The sequence below is a fragment of the Anomaloglossus baeobatrachus genome, chromosome 4 (genome assembly GCF_048569485.1).
Source record: "Anomaloglossus baeobatrachus isolate aAnoBae1 chromosome 4, aAnoBae1.hap1, whole genome shotgun sequence".
Lineage (NCBI taxonomy): Eukaryota > Metazoa > Chordata > Amphibia > Anura > Aromobatidae > Anomaloglossus > Anomaloglossus baeobatrachus.
The window spans coordinates 188,828,582-188,844,838 of NC_134356.1; the positions used below are offsets into that span (position 1 = coordinate 188,828,582).

A 16,257-nucleotide genomic window follows, 5' to 3' on the forward strand; every position below is an offset into this window, starting at 1 on the left:
ACTGGTGTGCGTTTACCAAACTATTATATAACGCACAAGTGTAGTGTATAATACACGTCAGTCAGCAGTGGCTGATAGTGTCAGAGTTCTTAATTTTTGCTCCTAAAACCTGTGTTAGGTTATTATTGCGTCCGTGCTTGGTTTTTAAAACCGCACGTGTGTGCCTGTTGGTGGCAGCGTACAGGTGCACTGGTGTGCGTTTACCAAACTATTATATAACGCACAAGTGTAGTGTATAATACACGTCAGTCAGCAGTGGCTGATAGTGTCAGAGTTCTTAATTTTTGCTCCTAAAACCTGTGTTAGGTTATTATTGCGTCCGTGCTTGGTTTTTAAAACCGCACGTGTGTGCCTGTTGGTGGCAGCGTACAGGTGCACTGGTGTGCAATTTCCAGAAACTTTGATATAACGCACAAGTAGTGAATATACACGTCAGCAGTGCACAGCATTGCAAAATGCGCAAGGGCATTGGCAAGGAACAAGGAAGTGGACGTGATGGTGGTGCAGGCAGAGGCCGAGGTCGTGGGCAAGCTCTAATTTCGCCACAACAAAGGGCCACATCTAGTCGCTCGCACGTCCTGTCCCAAATTCTTGGGGACCGCAGCAGTACACCGCTCTTGAACCAAGACCAGTGTCAACAGGTTGTTAGTTGGATAGCGGATAATGCTTCCAGTCAGATTGGCACCACCACAAACACTCTGTCTTCCACACGGTCAAGTGTCAGTAGCCGTGATACTGCACCGCACATTTCTGAACCTGATCCTCCTTCCTACCACCAGGCTGAGTACACGTCCTCCTCGGACATTAATGATCCCACACTTGGACACTCGGAAGAGCTGTTCACGTTTCCATTCACACATTCTGGCCTCTCGCCAGCTCATATTGAAGTGGGTCATGAGGAGATCGTCTGTACAGATAGCCAAATATTTGAGCAGCCACGTTCTCACGAAGTTGGCAACGTGTCTCAACAAGTGGTGGACGATGATGAGACACAATTGTCAGCAAGTCAGGAGGAGGAGCAGGGTGCGGAAGAGGAAGACGACGTGGTGGATGATCCAGTAACTGACCCAACCTGGCAGGAGGATATGCAGAGCGAGGACAGCAGTGCACAGGGGGAGGGAGGCGTAGCATCACAACAGGCAGTAAGAAGCAGGGTGGTGGCCCCAGGCAGAAGTCAGGCAACCGTTCCCCGTAACAACACGACGACACCAGGTGCCTGTACAAATGTTAGGTCTTCACGAGTCTGGCAGTTTTTTAAGTTGGATCCAGATGATTCAAAAAAGGCCATTTGCAACACCTGCCGTGCCAGCATCAGCAGGGGTACCAAAACTAGCAGCCTGACCACCACCAGCATGATCAGGCACATGTCAGCCAAGCACCCGACTTTGTGGGAAGTACAACAGAGTCGAGGAGCAGTGCTTGCTGATGTCACTGCTACGTCTTCGCTGGTTGTGCATGCGAGCCAATCCTCTGTCCATGCTGCCTGCGAACAAGCCTCCTCCACTCCTGCACCTGCAGTTGCCTACGCAGAAAGAACACCATCATCAAGCACGTCCTTGTCCCAGCGCAGCGTTCAGTTATCCATTGAGCAAACCTTTGAACGCAGGCGCAAATACACTGCCAACACCCCACATGCCACAGTTCTAAATGCTAACATTTCGCGACTGCTTGCGCTGGAAATGTTGCCTTTTAGGCTGGTGGAGACAGAAGCATTCCGTGACCTGATGGCGGCAGCTGTCCCACGTTACTCGGTCCCCAGCCGCCACTATTTCTCCCGGTGTGCCGTCCCCGCGTTGCATAACCACGTGTCACAAAACATCACACGTGCCCTGAACAACGCTGTTTCACCCAAAGTCCACCTAACCACAGACACGTGGACAAGTGCTTGTGGGCAAGGCCGCTACATCTCGTTGACGGCACACTGGGTTAATATTGTGGAAGCTGGGACCCAGTCTGAGCGAGGGACGGAACACGTCCTTCCCACACCAAGGTTTGCAGGCCCTACCTCAGTCAGTGTTTCACCCACACTCTACAGCTCCGGAATGTCATGCTCTTCAGCCTCCTCCTCCTCCTGCGCATCCTCATCCACTGTGCCCTCCACACCAGTCACAAGCTGGAAGCACTGCAGCACTGCCTCGGCGAAGCGGCAACAGGCTGTGCTGAAGCTAATCTGCATAGGTGACAAACCCCACAATGCAGAAGAGCTGTGGACAGCTCTGAAACAGCAGGCAGATCACTGGCTCACACCTCTGAACCTAAAGCCAGGAAAGGTCGTTTGTGACAATGGCCGGAACCTGGTGGCGGCTTTGAGGCGAGGCCAGCTGACACATGTTCCATGCGTGGCCCATGTGCTCAACCTCGTGGTTCAGCGGTTTATAAAGTCATACCCAGAGCTGTCTGATCTGCTGGTAAAAGTTCGCCGCCTGTCTGCACATTTTCGAAAGTCACCTACTGCTTCAGCCGGCCTTGCCGGCTTTCAGCGCCGTTTGCATCTTCCGGCTCACAGACTGGTGTGTGATGTCCCCACGCGTTGGAATTCAACTCTGCACATGTTGGTCAGGATATGTGAGCAGAAGAGGGCAGTTGTTGAGTACCTGCATCACCTAAGCCGTCGGGAAATGGGTCAAACTCCACACATAACACCTGAGGAGTGGAGATGGATGTCAGACCTATGTACCATCCTCCAAAACTTTGAGGACTCCACCAAGATGGTGAGTGGTGATGACGCCATTATTAGCGTCACCATACCGCTACTCTGCCTTCTAAAACGGTCCCTGCTGAAAAACAAACATGATGCATTGCAGGCGGAGCGCGATGAGTTGCAGCAAGAAACAGTAGTGGGTGTGGGTGATAACACACAGCCCAGCCTCGTCTCATCACAACGTGCAGTGGAGGACTATGACGAGGAGGAGGATGAAGACATGGAGCAACTCTCCGGCCAAATTGAGGATATGACATGCACACCAGTCATATCCTCGATTCAGCGTGGCTGGCCAGAGGACAGGGTAGATGAGGAGGAGGAGGAGGAGGAGGAGGAGGAGGAGGACAGCATGTTCAGTCATCTTGTTGGTCAGGCTACTGAAGTCCTGGCTGTTAAGAGTCTGGCGCACATGGCTGACTTTATGGTAAGCTGCCTGTCTCGTGACCCTCGCGTTAAGAACATCTTGGCCGACAATCATTACTGGTTGGTAACACTGTTAGACCCACGCTACAAGGAGAACTTTTTGTCTCTTATTCCCGTGGATGAGAGGTCAACCAAAATGCAGCAGTTTCGGAAGGCCATACTCACGGAAGTAGGCAAAGCATTCCCCTCACAAAACGCTAGCGGCATAGGTCAGGAATCAGTGGACAACCGAGGCGTACAGCCGAGAGAGGCACAAGTCCAATCCGCCAGAGGTAGGGGAACAGTCTTTAAGATGTGGGACAGTTTTCTCAGCCCCTCACGTACCACAGCCCCTGAGGTGCGGGGTAGTGCCACAAGAAATCCTAAGTTTGCCCAGATGCTGAAGGAGTACCTTGCAGATCGAACAACTGTACTCCGACATTCCGCTGTGCCTTACAATTATTGGGTATCCAAGCTGGACACGTGGCATGAATTGGCTCTCTACGCCTTGGAAGTCCTGGCCTGCCCTGCTGCTAGCGTTTTGTCAGAGCGTGTTTTTAGTGCCGCAGGTGGAATCATTACAGATAAACGCACCCGCCTGTCAACTGAAAATGCTGACAGGCTGACTCTGATAAAGATGAACAAGGGTTGGATTGGGCCAGACTTCACCACACCACCAGCAAATGAGAGCGGAATTTAAAGTTTGCCATGTACCTCCACTCACCCATGGGTACACTTCTCGACTTTGGATAATCGCTGGACTGCTCCTCCTTCTCCTCATGCGCCATCATGATGACCGTTACAATAGTTAGGTCTTTGTTTCAGGTATACCCCCAGTGGTAAATTTTTTCGCCCATTCTTTGCAGAATGGACATTACAACGACAGGAGACCCGCTCCTTTGCAATGGGAACAATGTTTTGAGGCCCTCATGCACGTCTCTACCCAGGGACAACGTGTAGCCTCCCAATTTTTGGCTGCCCTGCCTAAGGGCTATACTGAAATACACCCACTTCCTTAAAATGGACACTTAATGTTTTGAGGCCCTCATGCACGTCTCTACCCAGGGACAATGTGGAGCCTCCCAATTTTTGGCTGCCCTGGCAAAGGGCTATACTGAAATAGACCCACTTCCTTACAATGGGCACTTCAGGTTTAAAGGCCATCATGCACGTCTCTATCCAGGGACAATGTGGAGCCTCCCAATTTTTGGCTGCCCTGCCTAAGGGCTATACTATAATACACCCACTTCCTTAAAATGGACACTTAATGTTTTGAGGCCCTCATGCACGTCTCTACCCAGGGACAATGTGGAGCCTCCCAATTTTTGGCTGCCCTGGCAAAGGGCTATACTGAAATAGACCCACTTCCTTACAATGGGCACTTCAGGTTTAAAGGCCATCATGCACGTCTCTATCCAGGGACAATGTGGAGCCTCCCAATTTTTGGCTGCCCTGCCTAAGGGCTATACTATAATACACCCACTTCCTTAAAATGGACACTTAATGTTTTGAGGCCCTCATGCACGTCTCTACCCAGGGACAATGTGGAGCCTCCCAATTTTTGGCTGCCCTGGCAAAGGGCTATACTGAAATAGACCCACTTCCTTACAATGGGCACTTCAGGTTTAAAGGCCATCATGCACGTCTCTATCCAGGGACAATGTGGAGCCTCCCAATTTTTGGCTGCCCTGCCTAAGGGCTATACTGAAATACACCCACTTCCTTAAAATGGACACTTAATGTTTTGAGGCCCTCATGCACGTCTCTACCCAGGGACAATGTGGAGCCTCCCAATTTTTGGCTGCCCTGCCTAAGGGCTATACTATAATACACCCACTTCCTTAAAATGGACACTTAATGTTTTGAGGCCCTCATGCACGTCTCTACCCAGGGACAATGTGGAGCCTCCCAATTTTTGGCTGCCCTGGCAAAGGGCTATACTGAAATAGACCCACTTCCTTACAATGGGCACTTCAGGTTTAAAGGCCATCATGCACGTCTCTATCCAGGGACAATGTGGAGCCTCCCAATTTTTGGCTGCCCTGCCTAAGGGCTATACTGAAATACACCCACTTCCTTAAAATGGACACTTAATGTTTTGAGGCCCTCATGCACGTCTCTACCCAGGGACAATGTGGAGCCTCCCAATTTTTGGCTGCCCTGGCAAAGGGCTATACTGAAATAGACCCACTTCCTTACAATGGGCACTTCAGGTTTAAAGGCCATCATGCACGTCTCTACCCAGGGACAATGTGGAGCCTCCCAATTTTTGGCTGCCCTGCCTAAGGGCTATACTATAATACACCCACTTCCTGACAATGGACACTTAATGTTTTGAGGCCCTCATGCACGTCTGTATGCAGGGGCATTGGTGAACCTCACAATTTAGGACTGCCCTGGCAAAGGAAAATACTACAAAGACTCACTTCCTCAAAATGGGCACATTAGACTCAAGAGGCCTTCATGTACGTCTCTTCTCAGGGACATCGGAGTGCCACACAATGTTTTCACGTAAAATCTTTCATGTATTGATCTCAAAAAGTAACATACACCAGCTCTATCTCACTATTGGGTATGTGCCCTTAACATTTCCGCCATGAAAAATCATTTTGGGGTCATTTTGGAAGGTTTTCTGGTGAGTCCGTAAAAATGGCGTAAAACGCGGACAAAATTGTTCACAGCTGTGACTTTTGAGTGATAAATGCTTCAAGGGGTCTTCCCCATGCTGTTGCCATGTCATTTGAGCACTCTTCTGAGACTTTTGTGACATTTTTAGGGTTTCTCCATGCTGCCGGGAGGTCATTTCACAAAAATACTCGGGTCTCCCATAGGATAACATTGGGCTCGTTGCTCGGGTCGAGTACACGAGTATCTTGGGAGGCTCGGCCCGAGCTTCGAGCACCCGAGCTTTTTAGTACTCGCTCATCACTAGTTAAGACCTAAGACACATGGCATGAAAATCGGACCGAGGGAAATGCGATTAAAAAAAAAAAAAAAAACCCATTCCACTCGGACCAATATTAGCCTATGTGCCAGCACCCATGAGCGATTATTTTCTCGGCCCCATTCGGACCGAGAAAACAATCGCAGCATGCTACGGTTGTAATGCTAGACTCTTTCTCTCGCACCCATTCAAGTCTGTGGAGCGAGAGAAAGATCGCCCTGCACTCGCAGTACACCGATATACCGCAAGTGCAGGGCAAGAATGGCAATAGCCGGCTACAGAGGCGAGAGAGATAAATCCCCCCTTTCCTCCGCAGCGCTAGCCCACCCCCCTCAGCTGAGGTCCGATCACATGATCGGACCTCAGTCGCAGTGACACTCGCATGACACTCGGTTCCTGCTGTGCTGCCAGAGAAAGCCGAGTGTCATGCGAGGATTGCATTAGTCCCCGTGTGGCCCCGGCCTAATTCTCAGCACCAATGACTGTATACAGCAGGTCTATAGAGCCACAGCAGCACATGCTACATGTGATAAATGGGTCTCAACTGATCAGTACATAAAGCTTATTCTACATATTCAGAAAAAATAGGATATGTTTACATATTTGTGGTACTTTTTAGCATTCCTTATTTTTTCTATAAAATATATATATACAGTCAATATTCACTGGATTTGTTTTATTTGAAGTGAAGCTTTCAGCAGGATTTTACTATGCAATCTGAAGACAGCAGGAGATGGGGACTGAAACACAGATTTTAGTAATGTGTCATTTAGTAAGCTTTGCCGTTTACTTACAAATGAGAATTTTAGCACTAGGATACTATCATTGAAGAAACAGACTGCCTCCTGCCAACTGGTCTGACCACGCTCCCTCCTCTGATAAGCAGCTCAGCTCACTATAAACAATGAATACAGAGAGCTGCGGTGTGGGTGGGGTTAGCTTTCTGAGCTCTAATATATGCTAATCTGAAAACATTTGTGTAACAACTGCTGCACGCAGCAAACTAATTGATACAAAGTTAGAATCAAGGTCTCGTTTCCTACATTATTCTACTCTCAGATGAGGTAGCAGAAACCAACGTCAGATTCCCTTTAGGCCGAAGTCACACTTGCGAGGGACTCACGCGAGTCTTGCATCAAAACACCTGGCACGGCTTGACTCTTCTGACAGAAGCGAGTTGGCTGCATGTATTTCTATGCAGCTGAGCTCGTGTCCAGAGAGCGTCAGGCCGTGCGGGGTGATACAATGCAAGTCCTTCGAAACTAAAGGGGGCTTTACACGCTGCGACATCGCTAGCGTTCACCCCCGCCCCTGTCGTTTTTGCCAGTGACGCACATCGCAGCCCGTGGCAGACAAAATCGCAAGTACCTGTTACACATACCTTCCTAACGACGTTGCTGTGGCCGGCGAACAGCCTCTTTTCTAAGGGCGCGGTTCGTGTGGCGTCACAGCGACGTCACACGGCAGACGTCCAATAGAAGTGGAGGGGCGGAGAGCAGCCACATGAAAGTCACGCCCACCTCGTTGCCGGACGACGCAGGTACGCTGTTGTTCGTCGTTCCTGGGGTGTCACATGTAGCGATGTGTGCTGCCTCAAGAACGACGAACAACCTGCGTCCAAAATCAGCAACGATATTTCGGAAATGGACGACGTGTCAACAATTAACGATTTGGTGAGCATTTTGCATCGTTAGCGGTCGCTCGTACGTGTCACACGCAACGACATCGCTAATGAGGCCGGATGTGCGTCACGAATTCCGTGACCCCAACGACCTCTCATTAGCGATGTTGTTGCGTGTAAAGCGGCCTTAACTCCGGCCTTAAACTGAGTGCCTCTTCCATTTGGGGCTCCTCCACTGAGGTTTTTCTTTACTGCTCTGTTCCAGCTATGCCCCCTGAAATTGGATGCAATTTGGTGCATTATGGAATCCAATTTTCTTTGTGCACTGGTAGGCTTGAATGGGCGAGTCTAATCTGACCCAGTGAAGAAACTAGTGCGTGCTGCGTTTTTTTTTTTTTTTTTTCAGAAGCAGATTCGGTCTTTTCTCTATCCAGAAGCTAGTTGGCCACTATAGTAGGCAGCACCCCAGCGATTAGTGACCCCCCCAATTTACCAGACGACGCTTCCGGGGCGCTTCCTTCAGAGACAGGAGTGGTCTTGGTGACACAAACCCCTTTATGTTTGGTTTTAATGTAATATATTCCTCATGGGTGCAGGGTAACCTGTGTAAGACAATGGGTTATCATTCTGGCGATTAATTCATACTCTGGACTAATGACAGAATAAGAAGTCATTGAAGGACATTCTGACTATTAACCACCGAGTTACAGGAGAAGAATAATGTGTTACCCATTTTACTGTACTACGGTGATAATAAGGTCAAAGGTTTGTTTTGTCAGTGCACCGCATAGCCAACCTGCTGACAAGTGCAAGTCTTCACAAATGAACGGATCACATGCTTCATGTCCTTTACTTGCCGGCCCAGGGGTAACGAACAGGCATTTGTAAGAAATCATCATTACCCCATTTATATAGGGGAAAATATTATCCGGCTTCATTTTTATCTTTAATTGTATTGGCTTTTTATACACAAAGATACCAAAGGCAGAGGTGCTTCCCCCTGTGGCTCCAGCGATGCCTCCGCAGCTGCCGACAGTCTATGTTGACATGTCTGCAGGTTTAGGTACAAAAACAATGGACTGAAAACCCTCAAAAGTCTCATTCGTTAGCTAATATAATAATTGGGAGAATGTAGTAATCCCGTATGTCCTTCATAAGGGGGTTATCCAGAATAGGAACTCTATGGAAAAGTGCTATTTTTGCAGATAGAGGCCATGTTTTTTTCTCACTCTAGCTAACCCCCTAATAGGGTTCACAAACACTTCTACATTAATGTTATCTGTTTATTTAATAACAACACAATTAAAAAGATAGCCTTTCCCTAGCTGAGAACTTGTGGACTGTGCTCTGTGTGTTTCTTCCATAGGAAAACCCATATTAATGTGTGTGTCGCATCTATCTAATGTGTACAGGAGAAGATGATGCAACACCACGTGAGCCCCTGACTCTGAGCACCGCTGCAAGTGTCAGGTCTCCAATGGAATACACCGACAAGTCTTACCACAAACTATACCGCGATAACAAAAGGCCCTCTGTATCATACACACACATACGGTAACATCCATAGTGCTGACCGAGCGCCTAAGAATTTACACAAGTTCACTGCTATAGAAGATATAGCAAGAACATACACCATAGAAAAGCAGAAAGACTGAGCGCACTATAATGTATCACTGCTAATAGAAGATATAGCAAGAACATACACCATAGAAAAGCAGAAAGACTGAGCGCACTATAATGTATCACTGCTAATAGAAGATATAGCAAGAACATACACCATAGAAAAGCAGAAAGACTGAGCGCACTATAATGTATCACTGCTAATAGAAGATATAGCAAGAACATACACCATAGAAAAGCAGAAAGACTGAGCGCACTATAATGTATCACTGCTATAGAAGATATAGCAAGAACATACACCATAGAAAAGCAGAAAGACTGAGCGCACTATAATGTATCACTGCTAATAGAAGATATAGCAAGAACATACACCATAGAAAAGCAGAAAGACTGAGCGCACTATAATGTATCACTGCTAATAGAAGATATAGCAAGAACATACACCATAGAAAAGCAGAAAGACTGAGCGCATTATAATGTATCACTGCTAATAGAAGATATAGCAAGAACATACACCATGGAAAAGCAGAAAGACTGAGCGCACTATAATGTATCACTGCCAATAGAAGATATAGCAAGAACATACACCATGGAAAAGCAGAAAGACTGAGCGCACTATAATGTATCACTGCTAATAGAAGATATAGCAAGAACATACACCATGGAAAAGCAGAAAGACTGAGCGCACTATAATGTATCACTGCCAATAGAAGATATAGCAAGAACATACACCATAGAAAAGCAGAAAGACTGAGCGCACTATAATGTATCACTGCTAATAGAAGATATAGCAAGAACATACACCATAGAAAAGCAGAAAGACTGAGCGCACTATAATGTATCACTGCTAATAGAAGATATAGCAAGAACATACACCATGGAAAAGCAGAAAGACTGAGCGCACTATAATGTATCACTGCCAATAGAAGATATAGCAAGAACATACACCATGGAAAAGCAGAAAGACTGAGCGCACTATAATGTATCACTGCCAATAGAAGATATAGCAAGAACATACACCATAGAAAAGCAGAAAGACTGAGCGCACTATAATGTATCACTGCTAATAGAAGATATAGCAAGAACATACACCATAGAAAAGCAGAAAGACTGAGCGCACTATAATGTATCACTGCTATAGAAGATATAGCAAGAACATACACCATAGAAAAGCAGAAAGACTGAGCGCACTATAATGTATCACTGCTAATAGAAGATATAGCAAGAACATACACCATAGAAAAGCAGAAAGACTGAGCGCACTATAATGTATCACTGCTAATAGAAGATATAGCAAGAACATACACCATGGAAAAGCAGAAAGACTGAGCGCACTATAATGTATCACTGCTAATAGAAGATATAGCAAGAACATACACCATGGAAAAGCAGAAAGACTGAGCGCACTATAATGTATCACTGCCAATAGAAGATATAGCAAGAACATACACCATGGAAAAGCAGAAAGACTGAGCGCACTATAATGTATCACTGCTAATAGAAGATATAGCAAGAACATACACCATGGAAAAGCAGAAAGACTGAGCGCACTATAATGTATCACTGCCAATAGAAGATATAGCAAGAACATACACCATAGAAAAGCAGAAAGACTGAGCGCACTATAATGTATCACTGCCAATAGAAGATATAGCAAGAACATACACCATAGAAAAGCAGAAAGACTGAGCGCACTATAATGTATCACTGCTAATAGAAGATATAGCAAGAACATACACCATAGAAAAGCAGAAAGACTGAGCGCACTATAATGTATCACTGCTAATAGAAGATATAGCAAGAACATACACCATGGAAAAGCAGAAAGACTGAGCGCACTATAATGCATCACTGCCAATAGAAGATATAGCAAGAACATACACCATGGAAAAGCAGAAAGACTGAGCGCACTATAATGTATCACTGCCAATAGAAGATATAGCAAGAACATACACCATGGAAAAGCAGAAAGACTGAGCGCACTATAATGTATCACTGCTAATAGAAGATATAGCAAGAACATACACCATGGAAAAGCAGAAAGACTGAGCGCACTATAATGTATGATAAGAAGGGTTAGGCTATGTCTACATGCTGCGGTTTATAACAAAACTGCACCTTCTGGCAGAAAAACGCACCTTGTACCAAAAAGAGCAACACAAAAAGCAAACAAACAAAAAAACACATGCAATCTAGTCCCATGCATTTTTTTTAGTGAAATCATTGGCTGGATGGGCTAAAAACTTCTGGACAAAAAAAAGCACAAAGAATACACATGCTGTAGTGTTTTTGTCAACCCAAAACTGCAAGCAAAAGAAAAAAAAAAAAAAAGCAACGTAAGCACTGCATTTCTGAATTCTCATAGGCTTTGGTGGGAGAAGGAAAAAGGAAAGACATGCAGTTTTGGGCAACAAACTGCACCAAAAAATGCAGTGTGCGCATGGGGCCTTACTGCACACAGGTCACTGCACTAACCTGGAGACTTGGGGACATTAGGAGGTGCACGCTGTGCTGCAGAGAGTGGATATTACTGGAGATCACCATCACAGAAACCGTTTCTCGCCATGTGTCTTAGGCCTAATATATATATATGATAGTACGGTACTAGCTGCAGTACCCGGGCGTTGCCCGGGATAGTAACTGTCTCTCTCCCAGTCTCTGTCTGTGTGTCGCTGTCTGTCTGTCTCTGTCTGTCTCTTTCCTTGTCTGTCTGTGTATATGTCTCTGTCTATTTCTAGCTCTGTCTGTATTTGTATCAGTCTGTCTCTTTCCCCGTCTGTCTCTTTTCCATCTGTCTTGGTCTCTCTTTCCAGGTCTGTCTCTTTGCCCGTCGGTCTCTGTCTCTTTGCCCGTCGGTCTCTGTCTCTTTGCCCGTCGGTCTCTGTCTCTTTGCCCGTCGGTCTCTGTCTCTTTGCCCGTCGGTCTCTGTCTCTTTGCCCGTCGGTCTCTGTCTCTTTGCCCGTCGGTCTCTGTCTCTTTGCCCGTCGGTCTCTGTCTCTTTGCCCGTCGGTCTCTGTCTCTTTGCCCGTCGGTCTCTGTCTCTTTGCCCGTCGGTCTCTGTCTCTTTGCCCGTCGGTCTCTGTCTCTTTGCCCGTCGGTCTCTGTCTGTGTCTCTGTCTGTCTTTTTCTGTCTCTCCACCGACATCATATAACCTCACGCATAAGCTTCAACTAACAGTTTATTTTGTTCCTATAGCAACCACTGACAGTTGTTATAAATAACGTATAGCTCCCACCTCCATTCAGTTTAATGGCGGCAGAATTTTAGAGACTAACTGTAAAGCACGGGGTTAAATTTTTCTGTCAAAACATAGACTACGACGCTCCCTGGGTCACATGAGGCGTCTGTGCAAAATTTCGTGATTGTAAATGCGACTGTGCGGATTCCTTTAGCGGACATACATACATACACTCAGCTTTATATATTAGATAGTGTGTATGTATGTGTATATTATATATATATTTTATAATATACCCATACACGTGTAGTACAGATAATTGCATGATGTATATATACCTATATGCTGCACTTGTATGTATATACAGATGATTGCAATATATACACACACATATGCACGTGCGCACTCACACAGATGATAACACCAATATACGAGTGAAATATAATATAATATAATATAATATATATATATATATATATATATATATATATATATATATATATATATATATATATATATATATATATATATATATATATATATATATACACACACACACACACACACACACGCGCGCGCACACACACACACACACACACACACACACAGTGGGGAAAATAAGTATTTGATACACTACCAATTTTGCAAGTTTTTCCCCTTCAAAGAATGGAGAGGTGTGTAATTTTTATTCTAGGTACACATCAACTGTGATAAAAAGAAATTCAGAAAATCACATTGTATGATTTTCTAGATTTATGCGGTCTGTCACAGTTCAAGTGTACCTAGAAAAAAAATTGCACACCTCTATTTATTGTGTATCAAATACTTATTTTCCACACTGTATATGTGTAATATATATATATATATATATATATATATATATATATATATATATATATAATCTATATCACACACACACATACACACGTCCGCACAGATAGTAGCGCTAATATATATATATATATACACACATACATACACAAAGTATACACATCCATATAGATGATCCCATAATATATATATATATATATATATATATATATATATATATATATATATATATATATATATTTTTTATGGGATCATCTATATGGATGTGTATACTTTGTGTATGGTATGTATGTGTGTATATATATATATATATATATTTTATGGGATCATCTATATGGATGTGTATACTTTGTGTATGGTATGTATGTGTGTATATATATATATATATTTTATGGGATCATCTATATGGATGTGTATACTTTGTGTATGGTATGTATGTGTGTATATATATATATATATTTTATGGGATCATCTATATGGATGTGTATACTTTGTGTATGGTATGTATGTGTGTATATATATATATATATTTTATGGGATCATCTATATGGATGTGTATACTTTGTGTATGGTATGTATGTGTGTATATATATATATATATATATATATATATATATATATATATATATAGTGCTATCATTCACACTGGCACAAACACACTATGAATATGTATTGCACATGCATGCTTCTGCAGATGATCGCACCTGTCTCAGGGGTGACGATCTGCAGACACATGCACAGCGCCTATGCAGTATGACAGAAATGGCCGCCTGCAGAGCGCAGGACTATACTCACACGATAGCTGTGCAATGAGTCCCGCCGCAGATGCTCTCCGCTTCTCCTCTCTGCCCAGCACTATCAGCCCCTCTGCCGCGGTGGCTCTGCTCCTAGTCACGTGGTACGGTGACGTCATGCGGCTACGGGGACCTATTCAGGACAATGTTGTGGAGATGACGCTGCAGAGCACTGGGTCATGGCGGGGACTGCTCGCACGCTTGTGATAGCGGCCATGTTTACTAGCCCCGGTGCAGCTCCTAGTGCGGCAGTCTCATGTGTACATGCGGCCATAACAGCAGGCGGGGGAATCATTCAGTCTTGCTGACACGTTTTTAGGTTTAGGCGCCTCCTGGCAGTGCATACTTAGCTAGCAAAGCTTAGGGCATTTGTGACTGAAAAAAGTCCAAATGTGACTTCTGAATCAACAGCAAATGCACAAAAACCGCTCCTAAAACGTAACCGAGCCACTGTGCACGTTACTGACCGAGCCACATTTTTTTAATTCTGACCAGTGTCACTGTGAGGTAATAACTGGAAGGCTTCAGCGGATCCCAGTGATTCTTACCAGAAAAGCCCTGTGTGAACATAGCCTGAGACTGGTTTTCCTGATAGTGTACTCCATAGAGGTTGCTGGCAGAGACAAAGGCGCAAACAGGGGCTTATCCTGGTGGCACCAGAATATAATATGAGGGAATCCCTCACCTGGGGCAGTATCACAACTACTGTAAGGGCAAGCCTCAAGACCACTATGGCAGCTGCAGACCCTGAAGATGATTTAGTATACTCAAAGCTGAAGGATAGGGTTACCTCACGCTGCCGTGTGCGAGGAGATCACCCTGAAATAAATTTGTGATTTTATTAATCAACGCGTTTCAGAGTCTTGAGAACTCCTCCTTCAGGAATCAAAATCTCAAAAGCCAGTCAAGAAAACCAGAGAGATATGTCACACCAAATAGTTACTAAATCACATTCCCACATCTCTACTTTACATCAGCGCAATTTGTGAAACATCATTTTTTTGTTAGGAAGTCAGAAAGGGTCAAAGTTTCAGCAATTTCTAATTTTTCCAACAAAATTTACAAAACCATTTTTGTTTCTGGACCACATCACATTTAAAGTGACTTAGAGAGGCCTAGGTGACAGAAAATACCCAAAAGTGACACTACTAAAAACTGCACCTCTCATGCTCAAAACCACGTTTATTAACTCTTGAGGCGCTTCACAGAAAGTTAAGCAATGTGGAAAATAAGAATGAACATTTTCCCCACAAAAATGTTGCATTAGCCCTGAATTTTTCATTTTCACACGAGTAATGGGAGAAAACGAACCGTACAATTTGTTGTACAATTTTTCCTTAGTAAGCTGATACCCCGTGTGTGGTGGAAAACTACTGCTTGGGTACACGGCAGGGTGCGGAAGGGAAGGAGCGCCATTTGAATTTTTGAACACAAAATTGCTGGAATCATTAGCGCACACCATGTCGTGTTTAGAGAGCCCCTCATGTACCTAAACAGTGAAGCTCCCCTTCAAGTTACACCATTTTGGGAACTAGACCTCTCAAAGAATTTATCTAGATCTTTGGTGAGCACCTTGAAGCAACAGGTGCTTCCCAGAATGTTATAATGTTGTGCCATGAAAGTACAAAAAGAAAAAACATTTTCCCACAAAATTTGTATTTTTTTTCCACATATTTACAAGGATAACAGAAAAAAATGGACCATTCAATTTGTTGTGCAATTTCTCCTGAGTATACCAATATCCCATATGTGGTAGAAAACCACTGCTTGTGTGCACAGCAGGGCTCGGAAGGTTAGGAACATCATTTGACGTTTGCAACGCAGAACTGGCTGAAGTAGATAGCAGATGCTGTGTCATGTTTGTAGAGTCCCTGATGTGCCTTAACAGCGGAAGTTCCCCACATGTGACCCCATTTTAGAAACTATAGAAACTACACCCCTTGAGGAATTTACAAATCAACCAAAAGCAACAATGTCCCAAAATATTGAAGACAAAAAAAGTGATTCATGCTAAAATATATACTTTATTAATTAAAAATATTGAAAATAATAAACAGAAATAATACTCCTGAGAGGAACCACAATAAATACCCAGATATACTGTATATGTAACAATATTAAAAAAGAAGAAAGGGGTATACAAGATAGCAGCAATGTAAAAAGAT

At 44.5% G+C, this 16,257-nt stretch overlaps 1 protein-coding gene across 1 annotated transcript in view; it reads right to left on the reverse strand.

Annotated features, from left to right (window-relative positions):
- Positions 1-14,380, reverse strand: part of SFXN1 (sideroflexin 1) — a 98,419-nt gene extending 84,039 nt beyond the window's left edge. Inside the window, exon 1 of the mRNA XM_075344612.1 lies at positions 14,094-14,380. The gene's annotated coding sequence lies outside the window, so the exon portion shown is untranslated. The remainder of the gene's footprint in view (positions 1-14,093) is intronic.
- Positions 14,381-16,257: the final 1,877 nt, after the last annotated feature.